The sequence below is a fragment of the Caloenas nicobarica genome, chromosome 12 (genome assembly GCF_036013445.1).
Source record: "Caloenas nicobarica isolate bCalNic1 chromosome 12, bCalNic1.hap1, whole genome shotgun sequence".
NCBI classification, from domain to species: Eukaryota; Metazoa; Chordata; class Aves; order Columbiformes; family Columbidae; genus Caloenas; species Caloenas nicobarica.
Genome location: NC_088256.1, coordinates 19,062,410 through 19,075,256, shown reverse-complemented (window position 1 = coordinate 19,075,256; position 12,847 = coordinate 19,062,410).

The window sequence follows — 12,847 nt, the reverse complement described above, 5'->3', positions numbered from 1 at the left end:
AATTTTACTTACATTGCTAGGTCAGCAACGTAGGATTTAAGAGCTGGAGGTTCAAGTCTTACTCTCACTTTGAGTCAGAGACTTAAAATGCTGGAAAAAAGCCCTTTATTATGTTGACGCACCTTTTAAATGAAATATCATTTTTCAAATGAAAAAAAACCTTATCAAACTGCCCTGATAATCCCTGCATGTAAGCTTTATAAATGTAGTTTTTGGAAAAAATATAAAAAATACATATATGCAAGATACTTAATTCCTTGTGAATTGGAATTAAATGAGCAAGCTAAGTATTTACTACTAGTTAATGTAGTATTATTCTTAAAAAGTAGTTATAATAATATGGGTATTTAAAACAAACTGAAACTGCATTTAAGCTTTGAAGTACAATAAAAAGACTTCCTTTCTATTGTGAATATTTTAAAGCTTATTTTGATCTACAAGGACATTAAATGAAAATTCAGAGAGAAAAACTATACTATGTTTCATTTGATAAATATTAAAAAAAAAAAAAGAAAAATGTTCTTTTGGCTCCTTTCGTTCCTAAACCCAGAGCTTGGTGAAATTGACTGGAATGTTCAAAAGATGTTAGTGCTGCCAAATATGCATTTCTCATAGTCAAAAACTGAACAAACCACTGTTGAGCCCTCATGCACTATTGGTGCTAATCGCACTGCATCAGATTTTGAAGCAATCCTTCACAAATTCGCTGTGTGCATCCGGCCTGTTTCTGGCACTGCTTTTATGCCTGTAGGAGTAGGGTTAGCAGTTAACTCATTTGGCACTGAATAGCTATTAATCAGCTTTTATTTGTTCTGATGGGTGTGCTGCTGTGTTCAGTGCCCAGTGCAGTGTGTGCTTGGAATGGGCTGTTACCCACCAGCCACACAGCTCGTGTTTCTCTTCATCATTCCTCTGGTGATCAGTGGTTCTGTACTCAAGGGAGGAAAATCAGATGTTCTGCCGTCACTGAGAAAACACTGCAGTATGCATGATGACACCTAAGCAATCAAAACTGCCTCCATCAAATTGCAGGTGACATTTTCTCAACAGCTTCTGGGCTTTGATTAGGAAATGACTCCTGGATTTAAAAAAAAAAAAAAAAAAAAAAAAGTAATGTCATCTCATAGTTATGTCACAGATGCGACACTCTTTAAAAGTGCCTTTTTCAGCCCGCCTTTGTATTCATATGGCAGCTGACAAATAAGTTTTACAATTTAGAACATTATTTAGTTAAGTGGTGAGATACTCCAACTAGTACACAGGAAAGACTTTGTTGTCAGGCTGTCTGTAGACTAAAAGTTTGTGAATATGGACATTTTATAAAGTTTATATAAAACAGGCATTATAGCAAGTACTTCTAGGAAAAAAAGCATAACTAAAATTTTCCCTGAACTTTATGATTTATTTTCATGCGAAGTATAGCTAATCTTGAATATGAATAAAATATAAACACAAATAAGTCCAGAGAGGTACAAATAGATTATTTCTGTGTAGCTTTGGGCACATTTGTTGAAATCAGACTTGGGAATCACCAACCACATTGAGCAATAATGCGAAACTAACATGTTTCTTATTCATTAATTGTATCTCTATGTACCTGGAAGCATTTTCTGCTTCTTCCTGGTCCAAATGCTGAGTTAAGATTTGCCATGAGTGGGTCACATGAACAGTTGTTACAAAGTTCTGTTCACAAAAGTATTCTTTCATGATCTCCTCAATCTAAGAAAGATTCATAAAAGTACATATCTATGGAGTGTTTTAGCATCGTACCCACTTTATATATAAGGCTACAGATTCTGCTTAGATCCTGACACTTAGATGCTCAGCAGCAGTTCAAATCAGATCATATGTGATTCTTTTCATTACAGGGGAAACAGTAACTGTCCTGCCCTCAAAGCCAAAAATTAAACCGGGATAGGGATTTGAACTTTGTGCTCCTGCAAATAACAATTCTGTTCCCCAGCTCCTTGGTTTCTATTGCATTAAAAAGTACTCTGATTACCTAAATGTAGATGAAAACCTACATGAAATCTCTAAAAAAGACCACAGACAAACAAAAGAAGAGGAAAATAGTATTTGTTGTTCATTTTTGATCAGCTGTAAAGCATCTGTAACTTTGGTTTCATGATTCTGCATTCCTGATGTAAATAATTAACAAGACAGTTTGAGGAACAACAGAATACATGACAACCTGTTAAAAACTGAATCAGCTGAGGAACAATGTCCCAAAGTGGACTTTGCATCATGGCTGAGCAGTAATAGAGGTATCATTGGTATCATTCTGCTATCTACTCCTTGTAAAACACCAATTCATCATTTGCATGGGGGAAAAGTCATTCTGATTAATTTTCTATTGTGCAAACACTTTTAGAGCTGTCACTCTTTTCTGGTTTGATATTTTCAAAATTGAAGAGTTCTAGGATTTTGTTTGAAATAGTTTATTTTTTAGAAAGCTAAGGTTGTTCCTATTTGGAATATATGGAGGAATAACATTAAATAAAACACAAAATATTGTAACCAAATGATCCAGATGAGCCAGCATAGCCGTTTTTTTTTCAGCCTATGAAATATTTTTAACATTTCACATTTTCTTTCCACTCTGAGATAAGAAAAAAAATGAGAAACTTGAAAAACTCTCCTAAGTCAAATACTTTTTCAGCCTGTTTCAGAAGACTAACGGTTTTGAGTTTGCTGATTAATTAAGCAGTGGGAACAGCCCAGGGTTCGTCTTCCGTAACTTTGAACCGAATTGTCCATACGAAGTACCTACAGAGAATGTTTTGTGACACTAAGGTCCAATTTGCAACCTTAGTGAAGTGTTTGAGGTTGGATGGCGCTGGTGTAGACTCTACTCATCCTCTTCCCTGGCCAGACATAGTAATGGGGATGGAGGCAGCACTTCCAGGCAGAGAAATCAAACCTGCATGGTACAAAACTGTCAAGGATGATACAACGAGGCAGGAGTTGAACATGCTTTGGGAACAAAGAGCCTGGGTAGCTTAACTATCACTAGATTTCTTAGCTGATCTGCAGCACAACTGAAAGAGTCCAGCTGGTTTTCTGCTTATTAATCCTGTGTACTTACAAGCTTACTTACACTTTTATGCGTATCATGAAGTGTTCCTCAAAAATACTGCATGTGCTTAAAGTGGATGAGCTCCTCAGACCTTTTATAAGAAGATGAGCCGCGATTAGATGCTAGAGCGATGCCTCATTGAGTGTTAAGCTGTTACCGGAAATAATTATCCATGTGGCTGGCTCAACATTTCCAAGTTGTTTTACACCCTGTTCAAAAAGAAAAAGGAGATTATTGACTACTGAGGTTCCGGATATCTCAGAAAAGATGCCTGTGTAAGAAAGTGTAAGTTATCACAAAGGCTGCATATTTCTCCTCCTTGAACGCAAACACAAATTCACATTCCTCTGTGTCTCATTGCTGTATTACTTTTAAAGTGCCAGATAATGCGCTGCTTATTTTCCTACACGACAGTCAGCATTTCCATTAGTGCTGGACAAGCAGGAAAAACAGTGGAACTTTATACAGTATATTAACACTAAATTTTAAAAGTCTTCCATATTTACCTGTGAGATAATGAGAAGACACAAACTCAGAATGGTTTATGAAAACAAATATTGTGGGTGTTTTCAAAGAATTTCCTGGAGATTATGAAATTCCAGGAAAGCAGAATATTGGTAACTACTTTTACTGTAGCTGCGATGTTCATTTTGCAACCTTTCTTTTATTTTTTCTCATACCTGGTGTCTCTCTCACCTGGACAATTCTTTATACTTCCCATTAAAAAGAAAAAAAAAAAAAAAAGAAAAATAAACCAAAGTGTTAGTTTCTGGCCAAATCCATGTTTTGTTTCCCAAGATTTGTTAAAAGTTTTTCAGTGTCTTTGTACAGCTCCTGTGAAGTTCTCAGCACCTTAACTCTGATTCAGCTCATAGTCCTGCCTGAATAGTTTTGATAAATGAGTCTGACCACCTCAGCTTTAGACTACAGTAGATTTGGGTCTGGATCTCTGGGTGAAATACTTAATCTTGGTATTGAAAGATTACCTGGAACAAACATACCTAATGTGGAAAGTAGCCTGGAGCTAGTCTAGATAAAATTTGGGTGTGTTCCTTCTGAGGGTGGGTTTATTTGTAAGCTGTTTGATCCGATTTTCTTTGTTCATGGATGTTATAACTTCTAATTTGTGGGATATATCCCAGAAAACATTCTTTTTTTTTTGCTTTTCCTCTATTTGTGCAAGGGGATATAATAATTCAGTTGGTTTAATAGACCCAAGCATTCAGCTCACTCCTGTAAGCATAATATAATCATCCACCAAGACAGACAGGGATACTCACCTCTGGGCAAACACTCCATCATTTATCCTGTGGTGCTAGACTCTCTGCAATGACATAATCATTTAATAGCTGATGTCTTCAAGCAGGTAGGCTTTTAACAGTCCATGGGTTGCTGGCATGGATTTGGCATATTTATCTCTTTACTTATAGTTTCATCCTCTATGATAGGTCTTATCAACACCTTGTCCTGTGGAGAGGACAGAAAGCTCTTCAGCTGAAGCTTTGATGGTCTTATTTGTCCAAATTTGCACTTCTGTCAGACTCTTGGCTGCAGCTCCGCATTTTGGATGTGAGGCAGTTATGATCCATTTAAATGCCTATGGGGATCTCAACAAGCTTTTTAAAAAGATTAATTACTTAGCTGTGGTTTTTATGATAGTGTTTCTAAAGAAAAGCCTGCATACCTAATAAGGTTATTTCTACAAGCCAAAATTTGCATTGCTCACCATAAAAGACAAATAGACTTTAACTACATGACATCTAAAAGTTTGTTTCTCATTTTTGTCTTTTGGACATCTTTGTTCAAGAAAACAGAAATAAAGGCGGCAAAACAGAAATAAATTAGAAATGCATCAGCTTTTAAATGACAGGAGATGAAGGATATGGATGTTAAGAATTCTTTACTTTAGAATCTCGTACCATACGGACATACCTTTGTTAGACTGGTATTGTCTACAGTATGCTGTTTTTATTTGGACATGACTATAATTAGGGCTGATTTAAAATAATGCTTGAACCTTCATAAGATATATTAAAGATCTATGTGAGTAGTTAGAAAAATATTAACGGAATCATTAGCTAAATTGCATTTCATAATGCAACCACCAAACAGCAGGCTGGAAGGAGGAAGGTTATGTTTGTGCTTTTGTTAAACTGTTGACCTCGTATAGTATAATTTTTAAGTGCATTTGAAACTTGTGTGCTATACTCTTTAGTGAAAGTTAAACATCTATCAAACATCAGGGATCATCTCACATGCAACAATTGGTTTTGGCTCAAATTTCACCAATATGTGTTCTGATTTTCAAATCGTGATGTGTTTTCCTGGCATAAATCTTCATTTATTCTGAAGTCGAGCGACCTAGTGTGGCAACAGCTTCATTTATGCTAGTAAGATCAGACTTCTGGCCTTTCTCCTCTTTTCCGTCTCTTTTGTGTTACATATTATTGGAGTTGATCATTTAAATGAGATTTCTCCTTTTCAAACTGAAAATAATCTAAGCTTAATACATCATTTTTATTAGCATTTCCTTGAAGTGCATTCTACAGGTGTATCCCTGTAGGAGTAGTAGATAAAAATGAAATTAGAAAATTGAAAATTTAACATAAAAGGAAACTTACAAGAGAAAATAATAGACACTATCATCATGTATTGCCCACCATTTACCTGAAGTATATGAAAATCCTAGCAAAATCTCTCCTCCTAAATGAATGTGTTAGAAAAATACCTGCATTTGTGAATAAACGAGGAAGAAGTGATCCTGATTATTCAGATATAAAACAGACCAGAACAGATGCATGATTCTATGGCATTTTTTCCCAAGTTACATTTATTTTTTTCTAAACTGATAAACATTTATTTATTTAAGATACATAGTCACTTTTATTATCGTCTTCTGGTTGTTTCATAAGAAAAAAGGAGAAACTATAATATTAGCTATTGAAAATATCTTCCAATATTTGCAGAGTAAATCTGTTTGGAACATAACACGGTGTCTGACTCTAGATGCTATACATCTGTTGTTTGATTTTCTGCTACAAACACTAGATGCAACAGAGAAGAGAAATATGGTTATAGATTCTCTGACGATATTGCAAGCTACTTTTCTCAAATGCTGACTGTACCCAGGTTAAGACTTTGTCAGATGACGAACAGACTAACAGGAGGACACAGATGTCTGCCTGGAGCAAGCAGTGAGGAGCCATGGAGTCCTGTTTACACTTCAACCTGCTCCGGTCAAAGGGCAGGAAACATCTGGACAGCTGTGCAGTTTGCCCAGGGCGCTCTTCTGCAGTGTCAGAGTGGTGTTTGGTCTCAAAAATATAACAGAGACTCCTCAGAGCCTTTGCTAAGTAACGTGTGGTGTTTGCATTGCACAGAGACATGGCAAACCTGGGGTGCTGCCACAAGACCCAGAAATGGACCCTAATCCTGTCAGTGATTCTCCAGCCTGTTTCCCACTGTGATATGTCAGTGCGCACTTTATGCTGAGAATTTATTGGCATTTAGCCCAATGTGAATACATGATTCTGACAAGTTCTGTGGAAAACAGAGCTGCTTTGGCATGACTTCTGATACCTGCCGAGGGCAAAGACTTTCTATGGAGCCCCCTGGCCCACAGATGCCTGAGAGTTTTCATGTAAACTCTCTTTGTGGCAAAACAGCTGATGCTTGCATGTAGAAAGCTGATTTTTGAAGGCTTATTTTAGTCTTCTGGGGCTCATTTTGTGATGGCCAGGCTTCATTTTGGTTTTATATGTGGCTGTACGCACATAATTTTTTAATGAAAGTTCTCAGCATAGTTTTTGATCTGAGTGCTAAACGGAATGTAGTAGAGAAACTTTGTATTATTAATCAAGATGATGCCAACGTCACAGAAATTTGACTATACAGATGCTTACGTGAGTTTTACATTAGTCTATATTTTCAGTTATTCCTGATTTGCAATTTTGTCAACAGTTTCTCCCCTTAAGCACAGTGCAAATTTACAAAAGCAGAAGGAGGAGTACACCAGATTCACCTCTCAAAGTCTGGGGAGTAAATTAAGAGTCTTTCATTTTGAATCTTTTGCATTATTTGCCTTTAAAAAGATACCCAAAGAAAATAATAAAACCTGTTTTCCATATTCCTAACACTTAAAGGTTAGTTGTGTGTTTCTCCTTCAGGGTTACCATGGTGATGAGAGCAATGTTAAGGCCTAGCTAGGCAGGTACTAGATTAGGCTAAAACCATTTATCCTTCTTTTCACCTGCAAAATGTATGGCCAGAAGATGAATAGCATCATTTAGAGCACTCACTCCTCTGACAGGCTGCTGTAAGCTCAGCCCCAAGAGTCCACATTAAAACACGGGCAGAAGTTTTGCAGGCCTAAATTGTACTCTAAAAGGAGGCTGGCTTTCCAAATATATCTAAAAATACAAATAGATCACTGGAATCAATAATAAAACTCAGCAACAACAACAGTAAAAGCCCCAACTCTATCTGCTCGAGAAAAAAATGGGGAGGAGAGAATATGCGGGCAGAGGAAGATGAATGATATCTTTTTTCAGTGATGCTGGAGCCGTTCCTTACTGCAATGCCTCATTAGCTCTCTGAGGCAGGGCTCTCTGAGCTGCATAGGCTGTTTCACACTCTTAATTCTAATTCTGATTCTGATACAGTTGCCCCATTTCGTTGTTGGGCTCAGGTGTCTCTCCCCAGCTTTCCCTGATCCACTTACTAGTCCCAGTAATGATACTGATCTGCCGAAAGGGAACCACAACCACACACTCCTATGAAAATCAGCTTCAAGAAGACTTCAAAATGCTTTTTATTTTTCCCTGTGCTTAAGGGCAGTCATTTGTCTCTGCACCAGGCAGGTGATTGTCTACCATGCTCTCAAAGACCTTCAGAAGATAGCTACACCTACCTTACAGCTCTGGGCTGGAATTACTCTTCCTATTTTGGCTTTTTCTTTGAATATAACCTTTAATTTATCTTTCTTTTCAATATGCACGGATATCATTAATGTCAGTCTTTATTTAATAACAAATAAGTGTATAGAATACAGTTCTTCCATCACCTCCTCCCCCCAGAAAAATTATTTTAGTACTTCGTATCTTAGTTTCACTCTCAAATAGACAGTGAGGTTTGTAATGGTATCTTAAAAATATATATAGATGCATATAGGCTAGGGTTCTTTACTTAATTGTTGAAAAACTAACTGCTTTGTGGTATAGTCCTCTTAAGCAAAAGTGGAAAAATGTTATTGCTCTCCTTCATAGGTTCATTTATTTATGGCATATGCACTTAATGGGTATTTCTAATGCCTCTTACGCAGTGAGCAGATTACTTGATGTGAGTTCTTTCATTTCAAGTATCTCATATTTTCTTATTTAGGATCATCAACATATTTTTACATTAATTATTTAACTGCCATTTCCAATCTTTTTAGTCAGGCGTGCTTCTGCCTACTCAGGGCACAATTAGTCACTGCATTATTATAGATTTAAACCAGTTTAAGTGTATAAAAAGTAATTTGCATGTTTTGAACACAGTTACATTTTGTTCTGAATATTTTTACCCTGAAGATTATCTTTCAGTTTCACATTAAGATATTTTTGTTTTTCAAAATGGAGTAGCTATGGCTTATTTTAAATTGTGAATTACTTTTAAGTACTATACATCCACTGTTGACTTCCTCCTCATCCACCGATAGCAAAAAGACAATGCAGTAAGTAAAATAATTCTGAATTAATGTTAAGGGGTGTAATAAGCTGATTAATATACACAGTTTACTGTACTTGTTCTCATTGGAAGCACAAAATGCATAGCTAACTCTATTTTCTGTAAATGTAGATTCATACTTATTCTATGTCACTATGTGTGGTGCAATACAACCACCACTTTCACCCTCTTAGCCAAGTCATTTTTTTTCTCAAATGGTGTTTATGGATGTTTGATTCAGTAGCTGGTTGCACTGACAATTTTGGAAAGAATTCTGTATCAGAGGTTGGGAGGACAACAGGCTGAAGTTCCGAGTTTTAGACACAGTTAAGATTTTGTTCCATGTTCTTGGGTCCTAGGTAATACTGTAATATTAATCATAAGAGAGGGTAAATTTATTAACAGTAGAACATCTGCGCTGATGCAACTTGAAAATGAAAAATAAAATATGACCATGCTATTTTCTAAGCATTTTTGAGATCAGGAGACAGCAGAAGCACACTAAAGAAAATAAACAACTAAGAAAAATATCTTAAGCTTTGAGAAGAATGCTCCCTCATCAGGAAACAGGTCAACTCTCTTTTTCGACTTTTAATGAGACTGTGAAATGAAAGGGGGCTTATTTCATGACCCTTATTCAATCCTTCTTGTCTGCATTTCTTTTTGTTGTCTTGCAATCAAGCTTTGACTCTTTTGGAGTATTAACCTTGATTGTGCAGCGAGACATACCTTTTTTCCTTCATAATTAACCATTAGATGTGTATTTGGATCAAAATATCTGTGACAAAACGTCACAAATGTTACAGGATCTGTAATGTGTTTCTTAGAAAGGTTTATTTTATTATAAAGCCTTCCTTACACATAAGAATGAAAGAAGGAACTCTAATGGATATGAAAGAAAGTTACGCTAAGACGTGATTTTCCATTTTATTCCCGGATTATTGTCGGTTTTACGAGTAACGTCCTACAGAAGTAATTCCATCAGTGGACAAAGGTTAAATATATTTCCAATTTGTTATACTTAAGATATAAATAATCAAATGAGACTTTCACAAGTACATTAAAAATTGTCTTAATTTGTTTCTTTGTCCTTATGCAAATGGTAAGCCTTCCTTTACGGAGGAATATTCTTTTTATTAATGCAATTCTAGAGAGCTGCTATTTGGCTTTCCACCTACCTTCTTTCACAAGGGAAGTCAGTGGAACCTCTGTCAGTAAGCTCTATCGTATTATTCTAAAGTTTCCTAAGTAAGAGTCAGCAAAATCAGAGATAACAAAGGCCAATGAAGTGTTTCTTGTGAGGCTGCCAGCCCTTCAAGGCTTTCACATGCTCCATGAATTAAATGGGCTGAGCACAGAGTTACCAGGACTCCGAAGCAGGGCTGACATTAAAGCAGCACCATTTGTGCCACCACTGCTAGAATTCTGTGCATCAGTTTCCTTCCCAAAACCTCATTTTAATGGTGTAACCGCTTTTGCACAGAGGACAGCGGTGACATGCTTTTTTTGCTGCTATTGCAAAATTTGCCTGCCTCTCTCGAAATTTAAAATTGGCAGTCTCAACTGGCAAAAACTTGACCTTGCGAAACTTTACTAACAGATATAGCCTCAATCATAAAAACAGAGCTGTTTGTGTGTATAATTATGCCATATATGAGTAGGAATATCCAAGACTGACCTTTAAAACATGCTCTTTGGGCTATCATAACTTCAGAAAAATAAGAGTGTTTTTCTTTTTTAATCTAGGTTGCAAAACTAGCAAATAATTTACAGTATGAATTAATTTATTTTCCTTTTTTTTTGAAAAACAATTCTTAATAATGAACTTGTTTTACTTTTAAAATATATTATTCTGAATATAAAGAATATACTTTTCATGAAAAATTTAGTTAGGCTGTTTAATACTGTAAATGCATTCGCTGTGTATCAGCAGCACCTACATTAACTCAGCAGACTGAAACAGCTCCATCCATTGACTCAATGGGCCATGAAATAAAAACCTTCTCTCCATAAGCATTGACACACTAGACCTCAGTGGATTGCAGCTCCCGTGATGAGTTACCAAATGAATGATACTCTAATAAGACCTTTTTTAGGCCCTGACATGACAGATATATAGTACCAAAGAAATAGAATGAAGCCTCAGTTTTTCAGGGTTCTTCAGTTTAATGTATATTGATCGTTAAAGTAGTTCTAGTTAGAGGTCATTTCAATGCTGTTTAAGCTTCACATGGAATTTCCAGAAATGCTTTTTGTTTATTTAGGAGGCGAAATCTAATTTTTAAGCAGACTTTTGGGGGACAGACACATTCCTATTGCGCATTGCAAATGGCTAGAGCAGATTTTTCGTGCTCCACCCTTCTGTCAGCTGGTGCTTACTGTCTCTCTGCAGGATTGATGTACAGGCAGGGAATGGATTGAATAAGTCCTATTCACACTTCGCTGTACTGTTGTCTTAATTTAAACTGCCGGATTAGGTGGTTTGAGTGGCTCACATTGCACTGTAGAGGATCAGGGAGTAATGTGCGTCACATCCTTTTATCTGGACCCTGGCAGTAATAGTCTCTCGCTTCTGCAGAGGACATCTTTATGTGCCCTAGAAATAAAAAGTCAAATGCGCGCTGACTTCTGAAAATATTTTGTTCGGATTTATTCTCTCTCTCAACCAAAGCTCCAAACACTTGATTCAGCTGCATCTCTGCTTCCTTTCTCACCCTGGCTCCCTCGGCTGCAGTGCTAACCTGTCTGAGGGTAGAAATATGTATGCAAGTGGTACAGCTAATTGTGCTTGATGTGAAGTACATTTTGCTGTGAATGCCAAGCACTTCTCAATCAAATTAGATCACAGCGTTGCTTCATGAAGGCAGGTGAATCTTTCCTGCTGGAAAGATTAATCCTTGCCCAGTCCGTGCATGGTTCCAGTCGCTGTGGATCATTCTCAGATCACTCACTGCGATGGACATAGGCACCTATAACAGTATCTAAATTCAAGGAATTGGTGAGAGCTGCGGGTAGCCTGCTGCTCCTGAATACTCCGTGTGGGAAAGCTAAGTCAGGCACTCTGGGGAGTCCGCACACTCCGTCTTTCTAAGAGTCTCTAGGTGACTTGGAGTTTTTTACAGGATCATGGGTTATGACCGTGTTGCCAAAGGCTTTTATTGATATACATTTCCCATGGCTCTGGCTATCTTTATTATTCCTTTGTGTTGCTTCAGTCATATTGGGAAGTGAAAGGCAAGTATATATGTTACCACGAGAAAGCTTTTCAGTTCTTTGTGCCCTCCAGGTAGGGTGGATGCTGTGTACTCTAATATAAAATTCATCCAAAGAATTTCATTTGAAAGACAGGAGGTCGCTGAAGATAGCAAATCTTTTGAAACCAGATTTTCACATTTCAGCTTCAGAATTGAAGGTTATAGACAGGTAGGTTAGAAAAGATTATAAGTTTAAGTGGGATGGGGCACCTGCTGCTACACTGTGGTTCTTACTAGACATTCAAAATATGCATAAAGCTGCTAGCCCACATGAAAGCAGAAGTCCACTTAGGTTTGTTTGTTGTCACCTTCAGTCACTAGCTCTTGATTGTGTTTGATTTTGATGGGATTACCTCCTAGCAACACGCTGACAAAGCCACATGACCAGTTCTTGTGATCCCCAAAAGGAGCTGCTAGGGCAGAGAACTCTTCCCACTCTTGCTGAGGTCTCTTTCTTCTACTCTGCATTTTTATGTTGATCACCTCCTGTGCAGCCAGACCTGTATCGGGTCTTTCTGTGCACCTGAGATAGTGATAAGGCACCTCCATCACTCTTAGGCTGCACCTCTACGTGCAGGTGAGTCTCTTCCCATCCACTGTGGCCAAGCACAAGAGTGATCTAGAATAGCGGAGCTCATCTCACCCCCTGAAAACATGTCATAGTAAAAGTCCATTTACACACAGACTCTTATCACATGCTTTATATATTTTTTAAAAAATAATATATATTTTCAACAACTATATGGCTCCCAACGGCAAAATCTTTTTCATCCAGGTATGATGATGAGATGAAACACTGCAGCAAGCTGCC